This window comes from Orcinus orca, chromosome 10 (genome assembly GCF_937001465.1).
Source record: "Orcinus orca chromosome 10, mOrcOrc1.1, whole genome shotgun sequence".
NCBI classification, from domain to species: Eukaryota; Metazoa; Chordata; class Mammalia; order Artiodactyla; family Delphinidae; genus Orcinus; species Orcinus orca.
In genome coordinates, this window is record NC_064568.1 from 68,202,326 (window position 1) to 68,216,965 (window position 14,640).

At 43.7% G+C, this 14,640-nt stretch overlaps 1 long non-coding RNA gene across 1 annotated transcript in view; it reads right to left on the reverse strand.

Annotated features, from left to right (window-relative positions):
- LOC125965622 (uncharacterized) overlaps positions 1–12,497 on the reverse strand; it is a 39,037-nt gene extending 26,540 nt beyond the window's left edge. The window contains exon 1 of the long non-coding RNA XR_007479718.1: positions 12,424–12,497. This is a non-coding gene — a long non-coding RNA (uncharacterized LOC125965622). The remainder of the gene's footprint in view (positions 1–12,423) is intronic.
- Between the last annotated feature and the right edge of the window lie 2,143 nt (positions 12,498–14,640).

The following is a 14,640-nucleotide window of genomic DNA, read 5'->3' on the forward strand; positions in this document are numbered from 1 at the left end:
TCCTGCCTTAAAAATATATTATGTGGAGCAGTGGCAGCTGTCTTATGATCACGAAGCACAATCACAGGGAGGAAAAGCCAACAAGCCAAGTGTATCAAAGTGTAAGGCTGGAAAGAGTCTGGGTCCTGGATGACATTGTTGAACAGAGAAATCAGCCCCAGCAGCTGCTGGCTGTTAGACTTCTCACTAAATGTTAAAATACAAACCCTGTTTGTTTAAGCCACTGTCATCTGGGCTTCCTGTTCCGTAGCTGAGCCCATCCTATCTCATACATCATTCAACGAACATTAAGTTTCTACTAGTTCTAGGCACAATTCTAGGTATGAGGTTTACAAGAAGGGATAAGACATCTTTGAGGTTTTACAACCTATTCAGGAAGACAGCCAAGCTTTTTTTTTTAATGCAATGAAAATGTAAGTGGTGGTACAATTGAAGTCTCAAATGTTAGCCTGAGCACATAACGGAAGGGGTAGACTATTGCTTCTAGACTGTAAAAGCTTTCAGAACAGATACTTTGTTTTTCTTACCAATACATCTCTAGCACGTCTCTTTGCATATAGCCAACACTCAATAAATATTTGTTGGATTTGGTAACTGTTCGTGCGGCTTACCCTGCATGAAGGATGATCTCACTTCTGTGCCCTTTTGAAGTTAAATGTGGCCACAGGACTTGTTTTAGCCAATGAAATGAAAGCAGAATCGAAAAGGGAACCTTCATGCACTGTTGGTGGGAATGTAAATGAATACAACCACTAAGGAAAAGAATATGGAGATTCCTCAAAAAATTAAAAATATAACTACCATATGAACCAGGAATTCTACTTCTGAGTGTTTATCCAAAGAAAACAAACCCACTAATTTAGAAAGATACATGCACCCCTGTGTTCACTGCAGCATAATTTACAACAGCCAAGATATGGAAGCAACCTAAGTGTCCATCAATAGATGAATGGATAAAAAAGAATGAAGTCTTGCCATTTGTGATAACATAGATGGACCTAGAGGGTATTATGCTAAATGAAGTAAGTCAAACAGAGAAAGACAAATACCATATGATTTCACTTATATGTGGACTCTAAAAACAAAACAAACAAACATAATGAAACAGAAACAGATTCATAGATACAGAGAACAGACTAATGGTTGTGGGGAGGGGGGTTGGGGGATGATGGGTGAAACAGGTCCATTTTAGGCGGAAGCAGGTAAAAGCCGGTGCCAATCTCTGTGCTCTCTCTTCTCCCTTGCTGTTTGTTGCTGGAACATAAACTAGCCAAACCTGACTAATACAGTGAATGAATAATTGAGTGAATTATTTGAATATAATATTCAAATAATATGAATGAGTGAATTAATAGTGGCAGTGTTGGTAATGGATTAAAGGGGTGGGGACACCCAAGGCAGGAAGTTTGGGACTGACACTATTGGTTCCCTACCCTCTTCACGCTCTTCTCATTCCTGCTGGCAGAGCCTGCATCCCACTATTGAGATTGAAACTGCCAAATGATGGCTTTCCCAGCCTCCCCTGCAGCTAAAGCATGAATGTGTGACACAGTGCTGGCTAGTGGACCCTGAGGGAGAGTCTTCTGGGGGGCTTTCTGGAAAGGGCTTTTCTCTCAAATAGAAAGGACAGAGCTTCCTCATTGTGTAAGCTATTCCACAATGACTTTTCTGTTACTTGCAGCCTAAAGCACCATAACTGATACAGTATTGATTGCTACAATGTGGCAGGAGCCCATGTGAGAGATGAGGCTTAGTTGAAAGGATAGAGAGGAAAAGATAGAGCTGAGGAAAGCTTGGAAGTAAAATCAATAGGACTCGTGACTGATTGGGTGCAGGGGTTGAGCTGTGTGCTGTGCAGAATAAAAGAGGTTTAAAACCCAGTCACTGATGTCAAGGATCCCAGTGAGAGAGATACATACTGAATGAAAACACCAACTGCACGAGGTAGCCTATCACGGGCCAATGTGTACTGTAGGAGCTGTGAGGAGGGAGGGATGAGGAGGCAGCACAGGACTTGAAGAATGGCTGGACTTTGGGTTTGGATGGATAAAGAAGATGATGATAGTCTGGGCAGACCCTTCCTAATATATTTTAGACCAAATTTTATAGCTAGTATGTTACAAATAGTCTTTGTCTTAAAACTTCCATTTTTAACTTTGTTTCAACCATTTTCACATAGTAGATGAAAGGCAATAGAGGCACAATCCAGTTCAATACCAGATGTACTTCAAATGTAAGCATCATTTAAAATATGGCTACTTAATACATCATTAGGTAGATACGCTGTAGGTCATTTACCTATTTGCTTGCTCTCAGATGCTATGGGTTTTCAATGCTTGAATACCTAAAATAGTGCTCTCGTGGGACTTCCCTGGTGGTCCAGTGGTTAAGATGCTGTGCTTCCATTGCAGGGGGCGCAGGTTCGATCCCTGGTCGGGGAACTAAGATCCCGCATGCTGCCACACAGCATGGCCAAAAAATAGAAAAAATAAAATAAAATAGTGCTGTGGTGAGCTCTTTTGGCTAGAGTTTTTCTACGCCTTAGATTATTTCCTGAGGATAAATTTTCAGGAATGGAATAACTCATTCAAAGAAATATTGAAAGCAGTGAGCCTCACCCAAGACACAGCTGCTATAATTCTTGATAAATAGCCAAATTGCCCTCCAAAATGCTTCTATCATTGCACATGAGATTTTTGTTTAACATGAAAAATGAAAAACTGGATCACCTGACTCAGGAAGAACTTAGTATGTATTATGGCTATTTTCACCTTGTGAGCTTCGCCCTCAGGACTCTCTTTTTCATCTCAGGTTCCTAATCGTCAGGGTGGGCTGCTCCTGTTCTGAGCTCATATGGTCTGAATACATGGCTTAAGTTGGAGATATAGTTAACTGAGCTAGAAAGCAATATGCTTCCTCATCTTTTCTTGAAACAGAACTCCAACCCTTCATCAAAGAGCTAAACAAAGTAACCATTAAATAGCCAAGTAAATAATTCGACGTGATGACTTGTTTTTAAAAAGTAAACTCTTAGGTTTAAATAATAATTAGGTTTCTTGAGAAATAAATGTTTCTATTCTTTTCTCACTAATCCTGAATTATTTTCAAGCACAGCCTAATCTCATCCTGATCTTGGTCCTCTGATTAGAATGGGCCATACTAATTGGAGTTAGAATTAAAAAGTCCTTGCAGGGCTGATGTAAGGACCTATCTGGCTTCCCAGACCAGCAACCTGTTATACTGGCTGTTGAGTCTACTTAACTCTCAGCCTTGGGCTCAGACCCCCTTACCCGCCTTCCCCCCACACACAGAGGCTGAGACCACTTTGGGCCCCAGATAGGCAGACAAGAGGGGCTAGCCACGTGAACTAGACTGTCATCTGTCTCCTCCTGAGGGAGAGGACGGTCCTGGGCATTGAGAGAGAAGCACAATCCTAGCAGAGACTGGAAAAGGATGTTCAAAGGGATGGCAGGAGCCTACCTCCCATTTGTAGCCTTTTTTTTTTAGATTCCACATATAAGTGATATCATATATGTCTTTCTCTGTCTGACTTACTTCACTCAGTATGACAATCTCTAGGTCCATCCATGTTGCTGCAAATGGCATTATTTCATCTTTTTTATGGCTGAGTAATATTCCATTGTATCTATGTACCACATCTTCTTTATCCATTCTTCCGTTGATGGACATTTAGGTTGCTTCCATGTCCTGGCTATTGTAAATAGTGCTTCAATGAACATTGGGGTGTATGTATCTTTTGGAATTATGGTTTTCTCTGGATATATGTCCAGGAGTGGGATTGCTGGATCATATGGTAGCTCTATTTTTAGTTTTCTAAGGAATCTCCATACTGTTCTCCATAGTAGCTGTACCAGTTTACATTCCCACCAACAGTGCAGGAGGGTTTCCTTTTCTCCACACCCTCTCCAGCATTTATTGTTTACCTCCCAGTTTGGCTAGACATCAAATATCTGCATCATTGAAAAATCACAAGAGTACCTGAACAATGAATTGGCAACCTTTTTCCTAACTACAGGACTAATCAAAACTCAATATAATAAGTTTCCCTTTACTTCTCTGAATCTCATTTCCTCTTCTATAAACCGAGGTTTAAAAACTCTAAAACTCTGGGGCTTACCTGGTGGCACAGTGGTTAAGAATCCTCCTGCCAATGCAGGAGACACAGGTTCGAGCTCTGGTCCGGGAAGATCCCACATGCCGCGGAGCAACTAAGCCAGTGCGCCACAACTACTGAGCCTGCGCTCTAGAGCCCGCGAGCCACAACTACTGAAGCCGGCGCGCCTAGAGCCCGTGCTCCACAACAAGAGAAGCCACCACAATGAGAAGCACCCGCACCGCAACGAAGAGCAGCCCTTGCTCGCTGCAACTAAAGAAAGCCCCGCGCAGTGACAAAGACCCAATGCAGCCAAAAAAAAACCCCCAAAACAAAAAAACCTTCTAACTCTTAGCATTGCTATAAAAACCAAATGAGGTGATAACGTGAGGGTCTCTGAAAACAGATTAAGAAATTATTATTATTCACTTTTTTTTTAATTAATAATAATGCAGCTAACATCTATATTGCAATTTACAGTTTACAGTAGTTCTTCTCAAACTCTAATGTGCATATGAATCACTTGGGAGTCTTGTTAAAATGTGGGTCTTAGGTTCAGCAGGTCTGGGACATGAGATTCTGCTGGTGCTGGTTCACACACCACACTCTGAGTAACAAGGGTCTGCAGCAATTTGCAAACATGAAATTTACTAATAGTCGATTCCTGACAGACTTCAAGTCATCAGTATGGAGCGTTGTTAGTGTATCCCACATGTTATATGATCAAAGCTCAAGGTCTGAACCGATTGCTGAATTAGACACCCATGGTGGCCAAGGAAGTGTTGTCTCAGGTTTGACAAACTGTTCCTGGAAGGTGAGTATCTCAGGAAAAATCCAAGGACAATGGGTCTCTCCTTGTAACCATAGCTTAAGTTAGGGCCCAGAGCTTTGCTCTGATAATTATTTAAACTAAGTTGAGGAAGTGGTGATTTTCATGGGTTTACTGCTTGGCAGGTTCTCTATACCCCAGTGCTGGGGGATGCTTCCCTCTAAAAACATTTATTCTCTCCTGAAAACAGTTTAAAATATGTTTTTTAAAAACTATTGCAAAGATGATGTAAAATTACCAGTAAGGACCATTTTGAGAAAGGAAGATCCCCACGATCCCACCACGCAATGGTTTTATTGTTATAGTTCCTTTCTAGATGACACATCTTTCTGTACTATATTTCCTTGGTTCTAAAATACCATCAAGTTTAAGCCTCAGCATTAATTTAGTAAAAGCTTTTTAGGGGGAAAAAAAAAACCACCACAAGAACCTATTAAGAATGCCCAATTGATTGAGATATATTCTGATAACGGAAACTTTAAAATGTGCGTTAGAATTGTGCCTTAGAGTTGAGGAATATAGTAGGAAAAAAGATATCAATCTATTTTACTTTGCTATATACCAGGAAGTGTTTTAAATTATTTGATTTTTTGAATCAGAAACACGCTCGCCTGGTTCAACATTCAGAGGGTAGAAAAGTTGTCAGTGACTTGTTCCCAAATGTCCACCTCTCTGTCCCCTCCCTAGAGGCCCAGGTGTTTTCAGTCACTTGTTGGCTGGGCAGAGGTATTTTGTGCTTAGAGCTGCAAGTGAAGTCTTCTATTTTTTGCCCTTTTTACATGAATGGCATCATCTCATACTCTTTTTCCAGGATCTTGCTTTTTCACTTAACAAAATATCAAGATTGAGCCACATCATGCCAAGACCATTCTGATTTCTTCTGTTTTGCTAAGATTACATCACAAGCATTTCTCTGTCTTTTTATACAATTGCTATAATTATCCTACTTGATGACTGTTTGGTTTTGTGGGGTGACTGGGCCACAATTTAATAACAACTCCCTGTTGTTGGGCGTTTAGGTTGTTTCCAGTGTTTGGTTATGACACGGAACACGTGATGACCATTTAGTCATTCAGCAAGTATTTATTTGACAACCATGAGTTGCCATCCTCCAGCGTACCAAAGTGCCCTCCCCCATGGGGCTGACAGTCACACAGCGGGAGTAGCCAGAGAAATGAATAAGAGCACAGAAGTGTCCCCAATCCCCCAAGGGGCCTCTGAGTATAGTCGGGGATCCCACATGGGGAAAAGAGAGATCAAGGTGGCGACAGATCCGCCTACAAGCACTGGCCGGTGTGAATGAATGAGTTGGTTACAGCTTATTCATCAGGCTTGTGAGCTTGGTTAACATGCATCTACCTCAGATACAGATCCAACCCCCAGTGCCGACAATGTCACTGCCCAGGATGCCAGTTACAGTTGTGAATTTACAGAGGTGTTAAATAAAGAATTACAATGGTTAATACTTTGTAAGCACTTACCATATACTAGGACCACCCTGTAGGAGGTATTATTTTCCCATACATAAGAAAACTAAGGCACTGAGATGTTAAGTAACTTGGAATCAACATAGCTATGATTTAAACCCAGACCACCCAGGTCCCTGACCACCTACACTGTACTGTCCTGAGGAAGGTCATTGGACTCAACCCTGGGGTACAATTTGTCTTTGTTCTGTGAATGCCGGCCCAATCCCTCTCCCTTCTTAAATCTCAACAAGGATAAACTCGGGGTGCCTTTAATTCCCATTTATCGGATGAGCATTTTCCTAGGTTGAGCCTGGCTTTTCTTCCTCTCCGGAGAATTGCCTACCAGTACCTTTGAGGTGGGAGCTCTCCTCCTCCACTGGGGGAGGGGGTGCAGAGCCTCTTCCTACCCTGCAGCCAGACAGTGCAAGGGGACTCAGAGCCTACGGTGGCGCAGACCGCAAGACTCAGACAGCAGGGACCTAGGCGAATCCAATTGGCTCAGACCTGCCCCAACCTTCCATCCCTCTTCCCTCTCATTCCCTGCTTCTCCCAACCACTTCCCCTTGGTTCCCAGACAACTGCCCGCTCCCCCAGACAAAGGCAAGCCTGGATCTCATCAACCAGCACGTTGCTGCAAGCACTGCACCTTATGCTTTCAGACCCAGCTGCAGAACACATGTAATCAAACTGTCCCAATGATGCCCAGTCTCCTGCCCCATTTCTAATAATTCAATTTCTTCTCCTCTTCACCTCAGAATATTTCAAATGCCAAAACAAATAGCAACTTGCAGCAATGGGGACCACCTACAGCAATTCTTCTTTGTTTACTGTAATGGAAGTAACAAGGAAAACAGGAAAGATTGGCAATGAAAAATGGGTTTCCCTCACACCCTCAAACCCTGGTCCTCGTCAGAAGTAGCCACCGTGAGTAGTTTTGTTTCTGAAATTTTACGTGCATACACATAGGGATTTTTTTTTCATTTTTGACATAAATGGTAGCATATTTATTCTTTGGATCCTTGGGTTTTTTTTTTTAATTTTTATTTTTCCCATTTACCAATATATCTTGGAGAACTTTCCATATGAACACATCCAGATCTCCCTTATTCTTTTCTATGGCTGCAGAGAATTACATTATGTGGTAAAGGAATATATACCAGAATTAATTTAACTAACTTTCCACTGAGAGATACTTAGGTTACTTCTAGATTTTTGCTATTACAACTGGTGCTGTATTTAACAACCCTGTGCATATATTGGGGTTCTGGGGGGACTCCTGTGGGTAGTTCTGCAGGATAAATTCCTACAAGCATTTATTTTAAAACAGATGGTGCCAAACAGCCCACCAGACTGCAGTTTTTCACTAGAGACTGAACAAATAGCTTAGGCTTGATGGTTAAATCATTTAAAATAACCAAGACTCTATTTTATATGAGAGGGCATCTTTATGACTTAAACACACAAGCATATAAACCATAAAGGAAAAGAATGATACATTTCACTACATTAAAATTTTAAACTGCTGTACCATAGAGACATCATAGAAAGGTTAAAAGACAAGCCACAAACTGGGAGAGGATATTTGCAATGCATTCAATGGAGCTATTATTAGTATCAATGTCTACACATTAATAACAGAAGGCAAACGCTGTCCTCACCCCAATGGGGAAAGGCTAAGAATAAGCAATTCAGAGAAGAGGAAGGACAATGAACATATGAAATGACACCTAGCCTCATAAATAATCAGGAAAACATCAGTGAAACAACAATAAGATGGTGTCCACACCCTTCCGATTGGCAACATTTAAAAAATCTGGTAATACCAAGAGAAGGGAAGCAATTAGATCTCTTATTGTCTGGGAGTGTAAAATGGCACAACCACTCCAGAGAGCAATTTGGCAACAACTGGTCAAATTGAAGAAGTGCCCTATTTTCCTATTGTGTGTATTCTTGATGGTCTGGCATTTGGCCTCCCTGACTGGGGAGAGACCACCCCTCCCAGGGTTAACCAATTCTTAGTGATAGCAAAGGGCTCAAAGCACACCTTTCATAGCAAAGAAACCAATCCAGAGCCCTGACTCTGAACCACCTCCTTTATCTGGCTGTTATACTCCAGGAAGCAATATTCCTCTGCCCTAATCACCCAGGGCTAGGTTCCAGACAACTTGAGACCACCTCTATAGTCCAGAGCCTGCTGACACTGTTTAAATCAGCCAGTCCTAAGCTGTTTCTCTGCCCTGCCTTGCCTTTCTTGCAGAAAACACAAACAAGTTTCTGGACCATGCTTTCCCCTCATCCCGTCTGCCTCCTGACCAAACCTGGTGCTTCCCCATATAGCCCTGCATGGCATGGCAAGCCCTCGTGAATCAGGGTGTAAATAATAAAAATTTTCTTTCATTGGCATTAGCTTCTCCATGTCACCACTCAGTTACCTCCATAAATTAAAATCCCGTGGCTACAACTGGTATATCCACATTGTGACCTTGAGAAATTCCCATATGATTTAAAGGGAGATGTATAAAAGGGTTCTCACTGTAGCATTGTTGGTTATAGTAAAACAATGGAAACAACCTGAATGTCCATCAGTAAGAGAATAATGAATATGTTGCCCATGGTCTCATAATAGGTTACCAAAGCAGTAACATGGAAAAGACCAGAGCCATGTATCCCAACGCTGAATGAAAACAGCAAATTGCAGAATAAGTCAATGTGTTTGCTTATGTGAAATTTAAAATATTTATAAAACAATACTATATATTGTTTATAAAACATATTCATGTAATAAAAATATAAAAACATGGAAGGGAAAGACTCTCTCCAATCTGGGACATGGTTTTCCCATGGGAGGGAGAGTGGGGGTAAAATTAGGAAAGAGTTTGAAGGAGGTTTCACCTCTACCTATGATGTTTCATTTCTTTAAAACCAAGCAAGTATTTGTCCAAGATGTGATGAAATGTTAAGGTTAGTTCAATCTGTCAGGTAGGTACGTGGTTGTTTGCTATTCTATTTTCAGTACTTTACTGTATGATTAAGCTGTTTCATAATGAGAATAAGATGTGATTTAGGCTGCATGAATGATCTCAAGGTCATGTAAAAGGACAACATGACAGGGTGCTAGCAAGCTCTGTCCCCATCTCAAGAGTGTCAAATTTTCTCCTCTCGCCTTGTCTTTTTTTTTTTTAATTACTGACTTTTTAGAAAAGGTGTAAACACTTGCACCCCACAGAGGATATACATATATGTTGATCAAGTATTCAAAAATTAAGTCACAGACCTCAAAAGTCAAGTGCTATATTAGAGAGCTGTTCAATTAATGAGTAGGACCTCACTTGTTTTCCAGGAGGAATAAAGAAGAGAAAAATATTCTATTCTGACAAAAGTAATAGTTGGTAAACAATTTCTAAAAGGTATAATAAAATTCTTCTGAAATTTTCAGATTGAATTTTTCAGAATTTTTATGAATCAGATTTCAGCTATAATAAACTATACCTTAAACTATTTCTTTTATTTTTCCTAAAAACAAAGAACTAGTTTTTATTTGTTCATCTCAAGATGATAATTCTACATTTTACTAAAAATACTGAATAGTCCTTGCATTAGTCCTGAGGTTTTCAGCAGCAAATATCAAATGCACAGTGGCTTCAACAATAAAGGCATTCAATTATCTGATATAACAGGAAGGGTACAAATGGTTTGGGGGTTGGTACAGTCACTCAACAATCTCCTCAAGGACCCAGACTCTTTCTTTCTCTCTCTTCTGCTATCCTCAGTGAAGTAGCCAGCCTCCAAATTGTCCCTTAAGAATCCCCACTTTCTGGTCACATAGACCAACCCTAGCAAAATGTAGGAGGGGTGTGAATATGGCAGAAGGGATGGTTATCACTTCTCACAGTGTTATAAAAAGACTATGGCTTCCACTGGGGGTTCACACTCTCTATCTCTCTTATTCTCTCTCACTCCCTTGCACATCTCACTCTGGGAAAAGCAAGCTGTCATCTTGTGAGCAGCCCAGTGGAGAGGACCATGTGGTGAGGCACTGAAGCTTTCTATCAATAGCCAGCTAAGAACTGATGCCTACCAGCAACCATGAGAGTGTGTTTGGAAGTGGACTGTTCCACCCCAATGACCCTCGAGATGATTGCAACCCTAGCTGTCAGCTTGACTACAACCTAATGAGAGACCCCGAGCCTGGAATTAATCCATTTCTGGATACCTAATGCTTGGAAACTGTGTAAGATCATAAACATTTGTTATTTGAAGGAACTGAATTTTGAGGTAATTTGTGACACGGCCATAGATAACTAATACACTCAGTGTGGCTGCCTGTTTCCCCTGATGGGTACAAGATGGCTGCCGTAGCACCATCCTCCATGTTCTCACAGGATAGCATCTCAGGCAGGAAGAAAGGGGGATGGGGTGAAAGGGGCTCCCCTTAGGTACCTTTCTCCTTTTATCAAGGAGGAAAACCTTTGTTGGGAGCCACCCAGCAGATGCACCCTTACTTCTCATTGGCCAAAACTGGGTCTTATGATGGACTCTAGCTGCAAGGGAGACTTGGAAATCGAGTATCTAACCTTTCAGCTGCTCTGTAGGGAAGTGGGCAGGGAACGGTGGGCCGGGAAGGGCTGCTGTGTAGTAACAAGTTATCTACCAGCCCTTCTCCCAGTTTCACTTTGTTTTTGTTTCCGATTCTTTTTTTTTTGGCCACGAGGCACAGCATGCAGCATCATGGTTCCCCGACCAGGGATCGAATCTGCAACCCCTGCTTTGGGAGTGCAGAGTCTTAACCACTGGACCGCCAGGAAAGTCCTGTCTTTGTTTTCACCTGGCATCATTTAATTTGCTCCTTCATACTCTGTATTCACAGTAACTGGAAGTTAGGCCTCCCTTAGATTCAGGTTAAACACTATTGGCAAGATTACTCATGGGCGGTGCTGTGACCTTCATACTCTCTCACATCGAGAAACAACCACGTTCTTCACTCAATAAACATTTTACAAGATTTAAGTAAAGCGGGGTGCACCATCAATGAAAAGCTAACCCAGAATCTCAATGCCGTCTTTTTCCCTGTGAGATGTGTCCTGAGTGGTCTCACTTATGTTATATTTAGGGAAACTCTAGGTTCTTCTATAAGTTCCTTTTGGGTTGTCTTGTTGGAATTGTGTGTGATAAGCAGCCTCAGTTTCTTGCATGTGATTTCCTCAGAGGCTGATGAGTCAGATGAGTAGCATTAACTTAGTGTAAAACACCTGAAAGGATTATGAGCCGACTTTAAAAATCAAATGCAGAAATGTCAGAATGTGATCCTTTCTTTCTTTCTTTCTTTCTTTTTTTTTTTTGCGGTACGCGGGCCTCTCACTGTTGCGGCCCCTCCCATCGCGGAGCACAGGCCCCGGACGTGCAGGCGCAGCGGCCATGGCTCACGGGCCCAGCCGCTCCGCGGCACGTGGGATCTTCCCGGACCGGGGCACGAACCCGCATCCGCTGCATCGGCAGGCGGACTCCCAACCACTGCACCACCAGGGAAGCCCCGTGATCCTTTCTTGAAGGCATCCACTTGGAGTTCTTAGGGCTGTGAGCATAATGTCAGGAACAATAGGAAATGAGACGAACCTTCTCAATCACTTAACACCAAGGAACTGAATGGGCGAGTCCTGCGGCCCGCCCCCAGCCCTCCTCAGAGGTGTAGAATACTCCACCAGGGTCAGCGTGTGGGAACATGTTAACAGTTCCAATGGGGCCTTCCTAAGTGCAATCGTGAATTTCTAGTTTGCTTGTGGCCTAATCCAACAGCCAGGCCTGAAGAGCAAGGTGCCAGGGACCGAGTCAGGACACAGTGCTGTCTTTGAAAGGGTGGTGGGTCCCCAGCCTCCTCGAGGCCCTGCAGTCCATGTAGAACAAGTGGCCTTGCCTCCTATTTCACTGGGAATAGCAAGATGACCGGGAAGGAGCATACCTGTCCAAGGTTGTCTTCCTTCAACATGACCCTGTGCCCACCTCCAACTACTCACCCTTCTCTGCTACTCAATGGCAGGGGTCTCTGTCCCTGTCTCTGGAGCCTTCCCTGCCTCTCCTCCAAAACTCCAGTGTCCTGCTGTCATCTCAGACATGTCCTAAAGTAAACTCATACTCTATCCAGTTTCCCCAGCTCTGTCCCAGTTTTCCCAAAACTGCCAAAGGCAGCCCCACCCCTCCCAGCACCCAGGCTAAAAATGAGGCATCAGCCATGACTCATCCTGCCCATCCAACCCATCCCCAGGTCTTGAGAGTCTCTGAAGCAATGGCTTCATTAACTTTATCTTTTGTCAGCCGCCACCCCGGCTTGGCCACCAACATCCATAGGAGGATAGAGCACTATCCTCCTTCCTCATCCTCCAGCCTGTCTCATTGCCCTTCCAAGACTCTCCTGCCTGAGAACTCTCCTAGCTCCCCCTGCATGTTGCAAATGCAAATGCATCTGCTGACCCCATCTTTCTACTCCACCTTTTCTCCCAGGTCCATCTGTTCCAGAAGCCTTGGCCCTTTCTGACCTTTGATAATGAGACACACCACGTGCCAGGCATTTTACAGCTATATTTTAAATTTTACAGTTCCTGTACAGCATAGGCATTATTGTCCCTTTTATAGATGAGGGAAACTGAGGCCTGGAGCAGTTACCACATGTCACACTGCCTATAAATAGCAGAGATGGGCTTCAACCTACGTCTGTCTGTTCCAAGGCCCTTCATCCTGTGTAACTGGCTGCCATCACACCCCTTCCCTCTCTGTCAGGACCTCATGCTGCTCTTGCCACAATACCCTCCCTCCTCCTTCCACCTTCTTCAAACACCCCAACCCAGAGCTCTACCACATAGCTTCTCTGATGGTTCCAGCCCACACCACTCACACTCATCTCTTAACTTTTCTGGCAGGAATCTCAGCCCTGCACAGTTTGGTACTTAATTATAGACTGCCTTGTATGGGTCTCTGGCTATTTCTCATTTGTCTATCTTGTTCCCAATAAGTGTAGGCGTCTGAGTTCGGGGATGGGTCTTCCACTCCCTCCCATCTCCCAGGACCCCCAGCTCAGAGCTGGACAGGCCAACCGGATTTCCCAGGAAGGAGGCAGGGTCTCAATGTTGCAAAAGCTGATTGGACTCCACCCAGCCCCACCCCACCCTTCACCCCAGCCAGTCGGTTGCCTCAGATCTTTGTGAACATACGTGAGCCTGCCCCGTGTGCGCATGCGCACACGTACACGCAAGCACAGAGACACGGGCGGGCGCGCGTTTTCTCTGTTGCAGACACATTTAGTTAGGAGTTCCCTTCTCAAACAGAGGTAATATACTTGGAAGTACCTACCTGAGATAGAAAACCCCCTCCTGACCGATCACTGGGTGCTGCCCCCAATGTGAAATTCCAATACGGATCAGTAAGGCGGACAGAGTTGGTGGGAGCTCCCCAGGGCGGGTTCAGCATGGCTATCACATCCTAACAGAGTCTGGAGCTGGACTGGGGATTGGGCAGGGGACTTTGTGTGTCGATTTCAATTCTGATCCTGCCTCTAGGTGGCCTGGGCGGGTGTTGAAGGGAGAGACGTGATCTTGCCACTTTGCCGCTTTGCGACCTCCTCAGGCAGTGAAATCTGCCGATTGTAAGGAAGGCCCTCCTTGCCAGGGCCACGTTGCACAGCTCCAGAGGAGCATGACCAGTGCTCCCTGGAGCTAACCCTGGTCCCCCCGCCACCTCCCTTTGGGCTCCAAATCATCTCTCTTCCCTGACCCAGATGCCCCCATACCTGGCGTCCCAAGCTGTTCATCCTTGGGGTTAAATACTGGCATCTCAGACTTCTCATTTCAAAGTGAGAACAGTGCACAGTATGAAGCCCAAGCAGAATGATCGAGATTCCAGATTGATTTCTTCTGGGACATTTAGGATACAGCATAAAGATTCAGGACTTGGAGAGAGGGCACTGACTAAGAGTTAGTGTGTCAGTAAAGGGCCAAGGAGAAAAGAAGGTGGGAGCTGGAGAGGCGGTGGTGGGTGGTGCCCCTGAAGCCAAAACTCTTTTCTTTACAACTTTGCTGGTGGCCAGTCCTAACATGTGAATAAAAAAGTGAATAAGCAAAGGGGCACTTATGTAAGAAGAACAAATAAAAATAATTGTGTAACACATCACACAAAGCCTGGAGAAGGATCCCAGGGAAGGGCATCGCTGTGGAGGCATGGGTGCTGTGAGCCGTGTTTCC